The 14,085-nt window shown below is 40.3% G+C and overlaps 1 non-coding gene across 1 annotated transcript; it reads left to right on the top strand.

Moving 5' to 3' along the window:
• The first annotated feature begins 8,274 nt into the window (after positions 1 to 8,274).
• Positions 8,275 to 8,381, top strand: LOC148293007 (small nucleolar RNA R71). Its single transcript, XR_015825939.1, has one exon. It is a non-coding gene; the product is annotated as a small nucleolar RNA R71 (small nucleolar RNA).
• The last annotated feature ends 5,704 nt before the right edge of the window (positions 8,382 to 14,085 follow it).

The raw sequence follows: 14,085 nt of genomic DNA, 5'->3' as shown, positions 1-14,085 counted from the left end.
TCGAGCCCAAAACTTGGGCAATATCATAATATGGTGGGAGGAGTTATTTGGTGAGTTTTGAGTGAAATCCAATCGCTAGAAGTGTGGAATACACCAACCACTCCAATTAGGAACGAACTGCCGTTGAACTTGAATTGTCCAATTTCTCACACCTATTGATTTCGGATAGCGCCCAAAACTTGGGCAACATCATAATATGGTGGGAGGAGTCATTTGGTGAGTTTTGAGTGAAATCCAATCGCTAGAAGTATGGAATACTGTTGAGCCTATTCCTAACAACTAAAATGAGTTATTAAAAATAGAAACTTCAATTCTCGCAAGTGCACGAACCATTTATAGTATAGCTTATGAAATACGAGGTCGATCCCACGGAGAATGGTAACTTGGTTGCAAGTTAAACTACTTAGAATGATGGAAAAACTGAAAACAAAGAAACAAACTAACTAACAATTGGCAAGGTCTAGGACAGAATCCTAGCACCACACACGCACTCGAATGGGGGGTTTTTGTTGTTTAAATGAAAACAAGAGAATGAAATGGAAGTGCTGGAAGTAAACAATGGCAGCAATGAACAAGTTGTGAAACAATGATTGAGAAGTGTTAGAGCCTTGGAATCTACCACTAGTCTTCCTATCCAAGTTATGAATGCATAGAAATTGACTCAAGCTTCATTAACAATAGATTATCGCATACAAGCCTATGGTATCTAGGTGCAGGATGCATGATTCTCCTAAGGCATGTAATTGTGCATGGTATCTACACAACACGTGATCTCTAATATGCAACCTAAGCATGGTTTCTACTTAGAATAAAGCATATAAGAGTCATTAAGTTCCTTGAGAATATGATAATCACACAAGTCCTAGAACATGGTATCTGTCCTAGTCAACCTATGGTTATTAACCCCTTGAATGATTCTTAGGCCATTCATGTGTTGCTTGTGAAAGGAGAGTAGAATTGGTGAATCTAAACCCCTTCCCAACCTGTGCTAGATGCATAAAATCCTAGTTAGCTACTCCAAGAAAACATACATCAAGCACATAATAAGCTGGAGATTAACAACTTGATAATGAAAGCAAGGAAATCAATTAACTATGAAATCATCCATAACATTGAATATTCATGACTAGGGCTTCATCCTAAGCCCTAACAAAATGGATTAGTTAAACATAATTATGAATACAGAAGATAAGAAATACATAGGTAGAATAAAGAGAATAGAAGAACTAGCTGGTGGCAGCAAGGTAGTTTCCAGGACAGCTCCCAGCTCTCCCTCCTTTGCAGCTAGCTCTCTCTCTCTCTTTGTGGTGAATCTGAATGTGTGTATGGAAGTAATGGATGAAGTGAATTGTGTCTGGGATGTGGAATGGAAGTGGTATTTATAGGGAGAAGGAAAGGGGAATTCTGAATTGAATATGACTAATGCATACAACACTTGTATTTAGATAATCAGAATTGGTTGCTGCACTAATAAATCCCACCAGCAGCCATAGGTCATCTTCATGTCAGCATGATCAAGCATCCATCCAGAAACCAATAGCTCATGCCTAGCTCACCATGACCAAGCATCCATCAGCTCATCCTCATGTCAGCATGATGTGTATTTTGATGGGCTCACGGATTGGGTTTGGCTGAATCCAAATATGACTTTAAGATATCCATTTTGAAGTTCAGAATGTCTCTGATCCAACCACACAAGTATTGGCCCAATCCAAGCTCGGATGAAGAAGATAAGTCCGAAATGAACTTCTAACTCAATATCCAGTTTTTGCACGTTTTGCACCATTTTGCTTCAAAAGCAATCTCTTGCTGCCTTCAACCTATAGAACACACAAACATAGGTAAGTGACTTGAAATAAAGAGAAACTAAACAAAATTACTAAGTAACGAAGGCATGCAAATGTGTGAAATTATGAACTTATCAAATACCCCCAAACTTAGACTTTGCTAGTCCTCGAGCAAACAAAATAAAACTACAACTTAGAAAACAGAAAATAAGCAGCTAGCCTTCCAAACAATATCCTCAAAGAATCATCAAAGTATATGGTTCCAAAGAAACACAACAATCACAATCTAAGTTCCACACATGATTCAAGAGTGTGCAAAGCTTACAATGACATCCTTAAGTGTAGTGTGTGAATGCCAAATCAGAACAACACCTGCAACTCAAATAAGTACATGCGCACACACTTAAAGCACAATCAAGAATTTCGAGCCCCATAAGCTCATTATGAAATCAGCTCTCCACAGTAATACCACACATTACCAAGGATCAAAAGGACTTTACAAGGGTTGTAATGAGGCTTAGGGTAGTGGTTGAATGAAAGAGGAGACATGGAGATATAACAACATTTTGAGCACAACTAAAGCATAGGTAAAAGCATGAGAGATTACTGAACTTTGTAACAAGCAAGGAACACATACATGAGCAGATTTTCAACATAATTTCAGCACCTTCAAATGTGTTATTTGGCCTAATTTTGTGGCTCTTTACCCTAGATCACCATGATCTTTCCTTATAACACCCTAGGGCCGTGACTACATTGGTCACACTTCATTACCTCTTTTGATTAGTTAACAATACCCCAAAACTTATTTCTTTTCAACACTTGGGTTACAGCACTAATGACTCACTTTTGCTCCAAAAACCTTGCAATCTTTATGACTCTCCTTTAAAGATAGCTTTAATTGCTCAAAGAATAGGTAAAGATAAGAAACAGAGATTTATTATGGTAGAAATGGTTTACACAAAGAAAGGCTTAACGTAGGCTCAAATGGATTGACTAGGGATGAATACATGTAGAGGGATGGTTAGAAAGGCTCAAACGATTTAAACATGGCCTAAATCACTTCCTAAGCATTGTATGGCAACAGAATGTCTCAAGAGATATTCAAATAAGTTCTAGAGCATGAAACCAAGATCATGAAATAAGCAGAATTGCATAACATCTCCAAGTAGCAAGAAATTGGACTAACTTGGCAAAGTGCTCAATAAGTGCAAGGATGGCATGCAAGACAAAGTTCACTCAGAATCACACATAGGCCTTAAACAATGACTATCAATTTCTGAAAAAACCATATTAGTATTAAATCCAAGTCTTATCATAGGTGTTTGGAAGGATAACGAAACAACACACAAAATCCTGCGTTATTAGACACTAGACACACTTAAAAATTTTAAAATTTGACAATAAAACAACATAACTGAATCCTTCCCCCCAAACTTAAATGAAACATTGTCCTCAATGTTTAGAGTATAAGAACAAGCAATGCCTCATAAATGAAAGGAAAGAAGATAAGGAAAAGACATAACCAAATGTTAGAGTTCAGAAAACAACTCCCCTTTGAAGCGATTAGGACGCAAGCAAGCTCCTTGCACATTCTATCTTCTCCTCATCACCTTGGGTTGCCTCCCAAGAAGCGCTAAGTTTTATGTCTTCAGCCGGACGTCCAAACTTTGGTGAGCTTCAAGAGAGTGGTGGAGGCTCCTTGAGTGCTTGAGACTCAATATTGGCATCAAAGTTGGCATCAAAGTAAGGTTTCAACCGATGTCCGTTCACCTTGAAGGTGCTGCCATCCTTAATATTTTGAATCTCCACTGCGCCATGATCAAACACATTAGTAATAACAAAAGGGCCAATCCACCGAGAACGAAGCTTACCTGGGAAGAGCTTAAGGCGTGAATTGAATAAGAGAACCTTCTGCCCTTCCTCAAACGTCTTCCTAAGAATCTTCTTGTCATGATACTGCTTTGTTTTCTCCTTATAAAGCTTAGCGTTCTCATACGCCTCATGTCGCAACTCCTCCAACTCATTGAGTTGAAGCCTCCTCTTTTCACCAGCAGCTTTCATGTCAAAATTGAATGCCTTGATCGCCCAATAAGCCCTGTGCTCAAGCTCCACTGGTAAGTGACAAGGTTTACCAAAAACAAGTCTATATGGAGACATACCTATGGGGGTCTTATAAGCTGTCCTATAAGCCCACAATGCATCCTCCAAACGCATGTACCAATCCTTCCTTGTGGTGTTCACTGTCTTCTCAAGTATGTGCTTAATCTCCCTATTGCTTATCTCAACCTGCCCACTAGTTTGAGGATGGTAGGGTGTTGCCACCTTATGCTTGATTCCATACTTCTTCAAGAGTGCTGCAAAAGCTTGGTTAACAAAATGGGAGCCACCATCACTAATGATTGCTCTTGGTGTGCCAAACCTTGTAAAAATATTTCCTCTGAGAAAACTGATCACAATCTTAGCATCATTAGTTCTAGTGGCAATGGCTTCCACCCATTTGGAAACATAATCGACAGCAACTAATATATATTCAAATCCATAAGAAGTAGGAAAAGGGCCCATGAAATCAATTCCCCAAACATCAAATATATCAATGACTAAGATATTAGTGAGAGGCATCTGATTTCTAGCATGCAAATTACCCATCCGTTGGCATCTATCACATGAAGCACAAAATGTATAAGCATCCTTAAAAAGGGTAGGCCAAAAGAAACCTGATTGTAGCACTTTGTTGGCAGTCTTCTTTGCTCCAAAATGGCCTCCGCATGCATGGGAGTGACAAAACTCTAGAATGCTCTTAAAATCACCTTCAGGCACACACCTTCGAATTACTTGGTCTGGACAATGCTTGAATAGGTATGGATCATCCCAAAAGTAGTATCTTGCTTGTTTCCTAAGCTTGTCACGTTGGAATGTAGATAACCCTGTAGGGAGTTCGTTAGTGCATAAGTAGTTAACAATATCAGCAAACCAAGGCAATGGATTAAGAGAATTCAAAGCACAAATAGAGAAGAGTTGCTCATCAGGGAAGCTTTCACGCAATGGCAGTGAATCCTCCTCTTCATTAGATACATGCACCAATCTACTCAAGTGATCAGCCACCACATTCTCACTTCCTTTCTTATCTTTTATCTCCAAGTCAAACTCTTGCAACAAGAGGATCCATCTAATGAGGCGTGGCTTGGCATCCTTTTTAGCTAACAAGTATTTCAATGCTGCATGATCAGTGTAAACAATGACCTTGTTAGTAATCAAATAAGATCTGAACTTCTCTAAAGCAAATATGACAGCTAATAACTCCTTCTCTGTGGTGGAATAGTTGAGTTGGGCATCGTTGAGGGTTCTACTAGCATAGTAGATGGCATGTGGCTTCTTATCAACTCGCTGCCCCAAAACAGCTCCAACAGCATAATCTGAGGCGTCACACATCAGTTCAAAAGGCAAGCTCCAATCCGGTGGCATAATGATTGGGGCAGTTGTGAGCATCATTTTCAAAGCATTGAAAGCATTCTCACAATTTTGATCAAACACAAAATCCATGTCCTTGGCAAGGAGATTGCACAAAGGCCTTGCAATCTTAGAAAAATCTTTAATGAAACGCCTATAGAAACCTGCATGGCCAAGGAAAGAACGTACTTCTTTGACAGAAGTAGGTGAGGGCATAGAAGCAATCAAATCAATCTTAGCTTTATCTACCTCAATTCCATTACTAGAGATGACATGACCAAGAACTATGCCTTGGTTAACCATAAAATGACATTTTTCCCAATTAAGCACAAGGTTATTTTGTTCACATCTAGCCAACACCTTAGATAAGTTATGCAAACATTGATCAAAAGAATCACCAAAGACAGAGAAGTCATCCATGAATACCTCAATAAACCTTTCTACCATGTCGGAGAAAATGCTCATCATGCACCTTTGGAAAGTGGCTGGGGCGTTGCAAAGACCAAAGGGCATCCTCCTATAAGCAAAAGTACCAAAGGGACATGTGAAGGTTGTCTTCTCTTGATCTTCTGGGGCTATGGCGATTTGGTTGTAACCTGAATATCCATCAAGGAAGCAATAGTGGCTATGGCCAGCCAATCTCTCAAGCATTTGATCAATAAATGGAAGAGGGAAGTGATCCTTGCTTGTTGCTGTGTTGAGCTTCCTATAATCAATGCAAACTCTCCAGCCCGTGGTCATCCGTGTTGGTACAAGCTCGTTTGCTTCATTCTTCACCACTGTGATACCTGATTTCTTGGGGACAACTTGTATTGGGCTCACCCATTTACTGTCAGAAATAGGGTAAATAATACCAACATCTAAAAGCTTCATTACTTCTTTCCTTACCACCTCCTTCATGTTTGGATTGAGACGTCTTTGGGCATCCCTCTTAGGCACTGCATTGTCCTCCAATAGTATCCTATGCATGCACGATGTTGGGCTTATGCCTTTGATATCTGCAATGCTCCATCCAATCGCAGTTTTGTGCTCTTTTAGAACCCTCAAAAGCTTCTTCTCATCATTTGGTTCGAGGTGTGAGGCAATGATAACAGGTAGAGTCTCACTCTCACCTAAATAAGCATATTTAAGGTGTGTTGGCAATTGCTTTAATTCCAACTCCGGTGCCTGCACAATAGAAGGTAAAACCTTATTAGTAGGTGCGGGTAAAGATTCAAATTGGTTTGCATACCTCTTTCCCACTTCTATGTAGCTATCCATGCTGCAAACAAGCTCAAGAAGTAAAGGAGAGATCACAGCCTCTAATCTGTCCACTTCTTCTTTCCTTATGCTTTGTGTGATGCATGCTTCAATAGGCTCCAAATAACTCATTGGCAGTGCTTCTTTCACCATATTATCAATTGCATCAAGCTGGAAAACTTCATGCTCATCACTTGGAAACTTGGAGGCTTCAAACACTTTGAATGCTATTGTCTCATCAAACACGTTCATAGTCAATGTACCCTTCTTCACATCAATAATTGCACCGGCAGTTGCCATGAATGGACGACCAAGAATGAGTGGTAACTGATTGTCATGAATTGGTGCTTCTTCCATTTCCAACACCAAGAAATCAGCTGGCAAAATCAGCTCTTCTACTTTCACCAAAACATCTTCTAGAATGCCCCTAGGGTACCTGATAGTTCTATCTGCCAATTGAATGCTCACAGATGTGGCTTGCAACTCACCAAGGTTAAGTTTCTCATAAACATGATATGGCATAAGGTTAATGGATGCACCAAGATCAAGCAAAGCTTTTTGAAACTTAAAATCACCAACTATACAAGGTATAGAAAATGAACCTGGATCCTTTAGCTTTGGAGGTAGCTTTCTTTGTAAGACTGCACTAACCTCTTCACTTAATGCAACCTGTTCATGCTCTTTGAATCTCCTCTTGTTAGTGCATAGATCCTTCAAAAATTTTGCATATTTTGGAATCTGAGCAATGGCATTGAGCAATGGGATGTTGATTTGCACTTTCTTGAATATTTCCATTATCTCATCCAAGCCTTGATCTTTCTTTGACTTTGATAACCTGCTGGGAAAGGGTGCAATAGGCCTAAAAGCATTAGATGAAATTGGAACTTGATTAGCATTAGATGATACCTTAGGGCCTGTGCTCTTTCCAAGAGAATTGAGGGGCTGTTTGGTGGAACCTGTGGGCTGCCCTTGTGGTGGCTGAATGATCTCCACGTTTTCTCCATCTTCTTGCTCTTCATTGGCATCTCCAACCTTATTATCAACTTGTTTACCACTTCTCAAGATGTGCACTGCTTTAACTTGCTCATGATGCCTTGGATTCACCTCCGTTTGGCTTGGAAAAGTTCCGGATGCTCTATTGCTCATGGAGGATGCAATCTGCCCAACTTGCACTTCTAGTTTGTTCACTGCATTTTGAAGATTCTGATTGGTTTGCATCTGTTGCCCCATGAACTTCTTGAACATGTCTTGCAATTCTCCCATTTGATCACCCCTTTGCTCTTGTACTTGTTGGGGAGCTTGCTGGAATTGCCTTTGTTGTATTTGAAATCCTGGGGGAGGTCCTTGAGATTGTTGCACATTTGAATTATTGCTCCACCTGAAATTAGGATGATTTCTCCACCCCGGATTGTATGTGTTTGAGTAAGGATCATTCTGAGGATTCCTTCCTTGAAGGGCATTTGCTTGCTCTAGCATGTGCTTTGCAAAAGATTGGTCTTGAACTTCCTCTTTGCTTCCTAGAGGGCCAGTCACTGCCTGTTGAAGCAAAGAACACATAACATCAAGTTTTGCATTAATCTCATTATTAGTACTTACCTCAGAGACCACAGCTTTCATAGGAGCTCCTCTTCCTTTATTGTAGCTCCATTGTTGAGAGTTGGTACTCAAAGATTCAAAGAGAGTAAAAGCCTCATCTGCTGTTTTGTTCATCAGTCCTTCTCCACTTGTTGCATCTACCATCATCCTTTCGGAATCAAGCAAACCTTCATAGAAAGATTGCATTTGCATCCAACTCTCTATATTGTGGTGTGGGCAAGAACTCATCATCTCCTTGTACCTCTCCCAGCATTCATGAAAAGCTTCTCCTTCTCTTTGTGTGAAACCAAGAATTTCCTTTCTAATCTTGTTAGTCTTTTGAGCTGGAAAGAATTTCTGCAAAAACTTATTAGAAAGCTCATCCCAAGTACGAATTGAAGCATTAGGCAAAGAGTATAACCATGACTTAGCCTTATCTTTTAAACTGAATGGGAATAGCCTCATCTTAATCTGCTCATCATCAAGTCCTTGAATTTTGATTGTAGCACATATTTCAAAGAATTGCTTAACATGCATGTAAGGATCCTCAGTGGTATTACCATAATAAGTTGGAAGAAGATGAATCATACCACTTCTAAGCTCAAACCTGTCAATTGTGAGTTGAGGATAGACGATGCACGAAGGTTGATCAGTGACTTTGGGGATGGAAAATTCACGCAGGGGTTTCCTAGGTTGGACAACAAGCGCACCACCTCCTTCATCATTATTGTTGTTGTTTGGAATCTCTGCCATCTTGCTTGAACCTTCAGATTCGTAGCTCTCAGATTCAGCACTTAAAGAACTATAATTCCTCCTCAAACCAACACGTACAGCAAAAGTTCCTGGTGAAATTGGCTCAGAATCAGATTCGGACATATATGCACACACAAGAAACCAATTAGTGCCTTCAAATGGAGATAACAACTAAAAAGAAAAACAGAATACAGAAATAAAAACCAACGAAAACAAAAACAAAAACACTCAAAGTAATCTAACTATAGCACCATCGTTACCGGTTCCCCGGCAACGGCGCCAAAAACTTGTTGAGCCTATTCCTAACAACTAAAATGAGTTATTAAAAATAGAAACTTCAATTCTCGCAAGTGCACGAACCATTTATAGTATAGCTTATGAAATACGAGGTCGATCCCACGGAGAATGGTAACTTGGTTGCAAGTTAAACTACTTAGAATGATGGAAAAACTGAAAACAAAGAAACAAACTAACTAACAATTGGCAAGGTCTAGGACAGAATCCTAGCACCACACACGCACTCGAATGGGGGGTTTTTGTTGTTTAAATGAAAACAAGAGAATGAAATGGAAGTGCTGGAAGTAAACAATGGCAGCAATGAACAAGTTGTGAAACAATGATTGAGAAGTGTTAGAGCCTTGGAATCTACCACTAGTCTTCCTATCCAAGTTATGAATGCATAGAAATTGACTCAAGCTTCATTAACAATAGATTATCGCATACAAGCCTATGGTATCTAGGTGCAGGATGCATGATTCTCCTAAGGCATGTAATTGTGCATGGTATCTACACAACACGTGATCTCTAATATGCAACCTAAGCATGGTTTCTACTTAGAATAAAGCATATAAGAGTCATTAAGTTCCTTGAGAATATGATAATCACACAAGTCCTAGAACATGGTATCTGTCCTAGTCAACCTATGGTTATTAACCCCTTGAATGATTCTTAGGCCATTCATGTGTTGCTTGTGAAAGGAGAGTAGAATTGGTGAATCTAAACCCCTTCCCAACCTGTGCTAGATGCATAAAATCCTAGTTAGCTACTCCAAGAAAACATACATCAAGCACATAATAAGCTGGAGATTAACAACTTGATAATGAAAGCAAGGAAATCAATTAACTATGAAATCATCCATAACATTGAATATTCATGACTAGGGCTTCATCCTAAGCCCTAACAAAATGGATTAGTTAAACATAATTATGAATACAGAAGATAAGAAATACATAGGTAGAATAAAGAGAATAGAAGAACTAGCTGGTGGCAGCAAGGTAGTTTCCAGGACAGCTCCCAGCTCTCCCTCCTTTGCAGCTAGCTCTCTCTCTCTCTTTGTGGTGAATCTGAATGTGTGTATGGAAGTAATGGATGAAGTGAATTGTGTCTGGGATGTGGAATGGAAGTGGTATTTATAGGGAGAAGGAAAGGGGAATTCTGAATTGAATATGACTAATGCATACAACACTTGTATTTAGATAATCAGAATTGGTTGCTGCACTAATAAATCCCACCAGCAGCCATAGGTCATCTTCATGTCAGCATGATCAAGCATCCATCCAGAAACCAATAGCTCATGCCTAGCTCACCATGACCAAGCATCCATCAGCTCATCCTCATGTCAGAATGATGTGTATTTTGATGGGCTCACGGATTGGGTTTGGCTGAATCCAAATATGACTTTAAGATATCCATTTTGAAGTTCAGAATTTCTCTGATCCAACCACACAAGTATTGGCCCAATCCAAGCTCGGATGAAGAAGATAAGTCCGAAATGAACTTCTAACTCAATATCCAGTTTTTGCACGTTTTGCACCATTTTGCTTCAAAAGCAATCTCTTGCTGCCTTCAACCTATAGAACACACAAACATAGGTAAGTGACTTGAAATAAAGAGAAACTAAACAAAATTACTAAGTAACGAAGGCATGCAAATGTGTGAAATTATGAACTTATCAAATACACCAACCACTCCAATTAGGAACGAACTGCCGTTGAACTTGAATTGTCCAATTTCTCACACCTATTGATTTCGGATCGAGCCCCAAACTTGGGCAACATCATAATATGGTGGGAGGAGTCATTTGGTGAGTTTTGAGTTAAATCCAGTCGCTAGAAGTATGGAATACACCAACCACTCCAATTAGGAACGAACTGCCGTTGAACTTGAATTGTCCAATTTCTCACACCTATTGATTTCGGATCGAGGCCAAAACTTGGGCAACATCATAATATGGTGGGAGGAGTCATTTGGGGAGTTTTTAGGGAAATCCAATTGCTAGAAGTGTGGAATACACCAACCACTCCAATTAGGAACGAACTGCCGTTGAACTTGAATTGTCCAATTTGGAACCCCTATTGATTTCGGATCGAGCCCAAAACTTGGCAAACATCATAATATGGTGGGAGGAGTCATTTGGTGAGTTTTGAGTGAAATCCAACTGCTAGAAGTATGGAATACACCAACCACTCCAATTAGGAACGAACTGCCGTTGACCTTGAATTGTCCAATTTCTCACACCTATCGATTTCGGATCGAGCCCAAAACTTGGGCAACATCATAATATGGTGGGAGGAGTCATTGGGGAGTTTTGAGTGAAATCCAATCGCTAGAAGTGTGGAATACACCAACCACTCCAATTAGGAACGAACTGCCGTTGAACTTGAATTGTCCAATTTCTCACACCTATTGATTTCGGATCGACCCCCAAACTTGGGCAACAACATAATATGGTGGGAGGAGTCATTTGGTGAGTTTTGAGTGAAATCCAATCGCTAGAAGTGTGGAATACACCAACCACTCCAATTAGGAACGAACTGCCGTTGAACTTGAATTGTCCAATTTCTCACACCTATCGATTTCGGATAGAGCCCAAAACTTGGGCAACATCATAATATGGTGGGAGGAGTCATTTGGTGAGTTTTGAGTGAAATCCAATCGCTAGAAGTATGGAATACACCAACCACTACAATTAGGAACGAACAGCCGTTGAACTTGAATTGTCCAATTTCGAACAACTATTGATTTCGTATCGAGCCCAAAACTTGGGCAACATCATAATATGGTGGGAGGAGTCATTTGGGGAGTTCTGAGTGAAATTCAATCGCTAGAAGTATGGAATACACCAACCACTCCAATTAGGAATGACCTGCCGTTGAACTTGAATTGTCCAATTTGGAACACCTATTGATTTCGGATCGGGCCCAAAACTTGGGCAACAACGTAATATGGTGGGAGGAGCCATTTGGTGACTTTTGAGAGAAATCCAATCGCTAGAAGTATGGAATACACCAACCACTCCAATTAGGAACGAACTGCCGTTGAACTTGAATTGTCCAATTTCTCGCAGCTATTGATTTCGGATCGAGACCAAAACTTGGGCAACGTCATAATATGGTGGGAGGAGTCATTTGGTGAGTTCTGAGTGAAATCCAATCGCTAGAAGTATGGAATACACCAACCACTCCAATTAGGAACGAACTGCCGTTGAACTTGAATTGTCCAATTTCTCAAACCTATTGATTTCGAATCGAGCCCAAAACTTGGGCAACATCAGAATATGGTGGGAGGAGTCATTTGGTGAGTTTTGAGAGAAATCCAATCGCTAGAAGTATGGAATACACCAACCACTCCAATTAGGAACGATCTGCCGTTGAACTTGAATTGTCGAATTTCTCACACCTATTGATTTCGGATCGAACCCCAAACTTGGGCAACATCATAATATGGTGGGAGGAGTCATTTGGTGAGTTTTGAGTGAAATCCAATCGCTAGAAGTATGGAATACACCAACCACTCCAATTAGGAACGACCTGCCGTTGAACTTGAATTGTCCTATTTGGAACACCTACTGATTTCCGATCGAGCCCAAAACTTGGGCAACATCATAATATGGTGGGAGGAGTCATTTGGTGAGTTTTGAGTGAAATCCAATCGCTAGAAGTACGGAATACACCAACCACTCCAATTAGGAACGAACTGTCGTTCAACTTGAATTGTCCAATTTGGAACACCTATTGATTTCGGATCGAGCCCAAAACTTGGGCAACATCATAATATGATGGGAGGAGTCATTTGGTTAGTTTTGAGTGAAATCCAATCGCTAGAAGTATGGAATACACCAACCACTCCAATTAGGAACGAACTGCCGTTGAACTCTAATTGTCAAATTTGGAAGACCCATTGATTTCGGATCGAGTCCAAAACTTGGGCAACATCATAATATGGTGGGAGGAGTCATTTGGTGAGTTTTGAGTGAAATCCAATCGCTAGAAGTATGGAATACACCAACCACTCCAATTAGGAACGACCTGCCGTTGAACTTGAATTGTCCAATTTGGAACACCTATTGATTTTGGATCGAGCCCAAAACTTGGGCAACATCATAATATGGTGGGAGGAGTCATTTGGTGAGTTTTGAGTGAAATCCAATCGCTAGAAGTATGGAATACACCAACCACACCAATTAGGAACGAACTGCCGTTGAACTTGAATTGTCCATTTTTGAACACCTATTCATTTCGGATCGAGCCCAAAACTTGGGCAACATCATAATATGGTGGGAGGAGTCATTTGGTGAGTTTTGAGTGAAATCCAATCGCTAGAAGTATGGAATACACAAACCAACCCAATTAGGAACGAACTGCCGTTGAACGTGAATTGTCCAATTTCTCACACCAATTGATTTCGGATCGAGCCCAAAACTTGGGCAACATCATAACATGGTGGGAGGGGTTATCTGGTGTGTTTTGAGTGAAATCCAATCGCTAGAAGTATGGAATACACCAACCACTCCAATTAGGAACGAACTTCCGTTGAACTTGAATTGTCCAATTTCTCACACCAATTGATTTCGGATCGAGCCCAAAACTTGGGCAACATCACAATATGGTGGGAGGAGGCAATTGGTGAGTTTTGAGTGAAATCCAATCGCTAGAAGTATGGAATACAGCAACCACTGCAATTAGGAACGAACTGCCGTTGAACTTGAATTGTCCAATTTGGAACACCTATTGATTTCGGATCGAGCCCAAAACTTGGGCAACATCACAATATGGTGGGAGGAGGCAATTGGTGAGTTTTGAGTGAAATCCAATCGCTAGAAGTATGGAATACAGCAACCACTGCAATTAGGAACGAACTGCCGTTGAACTTGAATTGTCCAATTTGGAACACCTATTGATTTCGGATCGAGCCCAAAACTTGGGCAACATCACAATATGGTGGGAGGAGGCAATTGGTGAGTTTTGAGTGAAATCCAGTCGCTAGAAGTATGGAATACAGC

The sequence above is a fragment of the Prunus avium genome, chromosome 7 (genome assembly GCF_965620075.1).
Source record: "Prunus avium chromosome 7, drPruAviu1.hap1.1, whole genome shotgun sequence".
Classification (NCBI taxonomy): domain Eukaryota; kingdom Viridiplantae; phylum Streptophyta; class Magnoliopsida; order Rosales; family Rosaceae; genus Prunus; species Prunus avium.
Note: the sequence above shows the minus strand (reverse complement) of the source record. Positions and strands in the feature narration are given on the sequence as shown.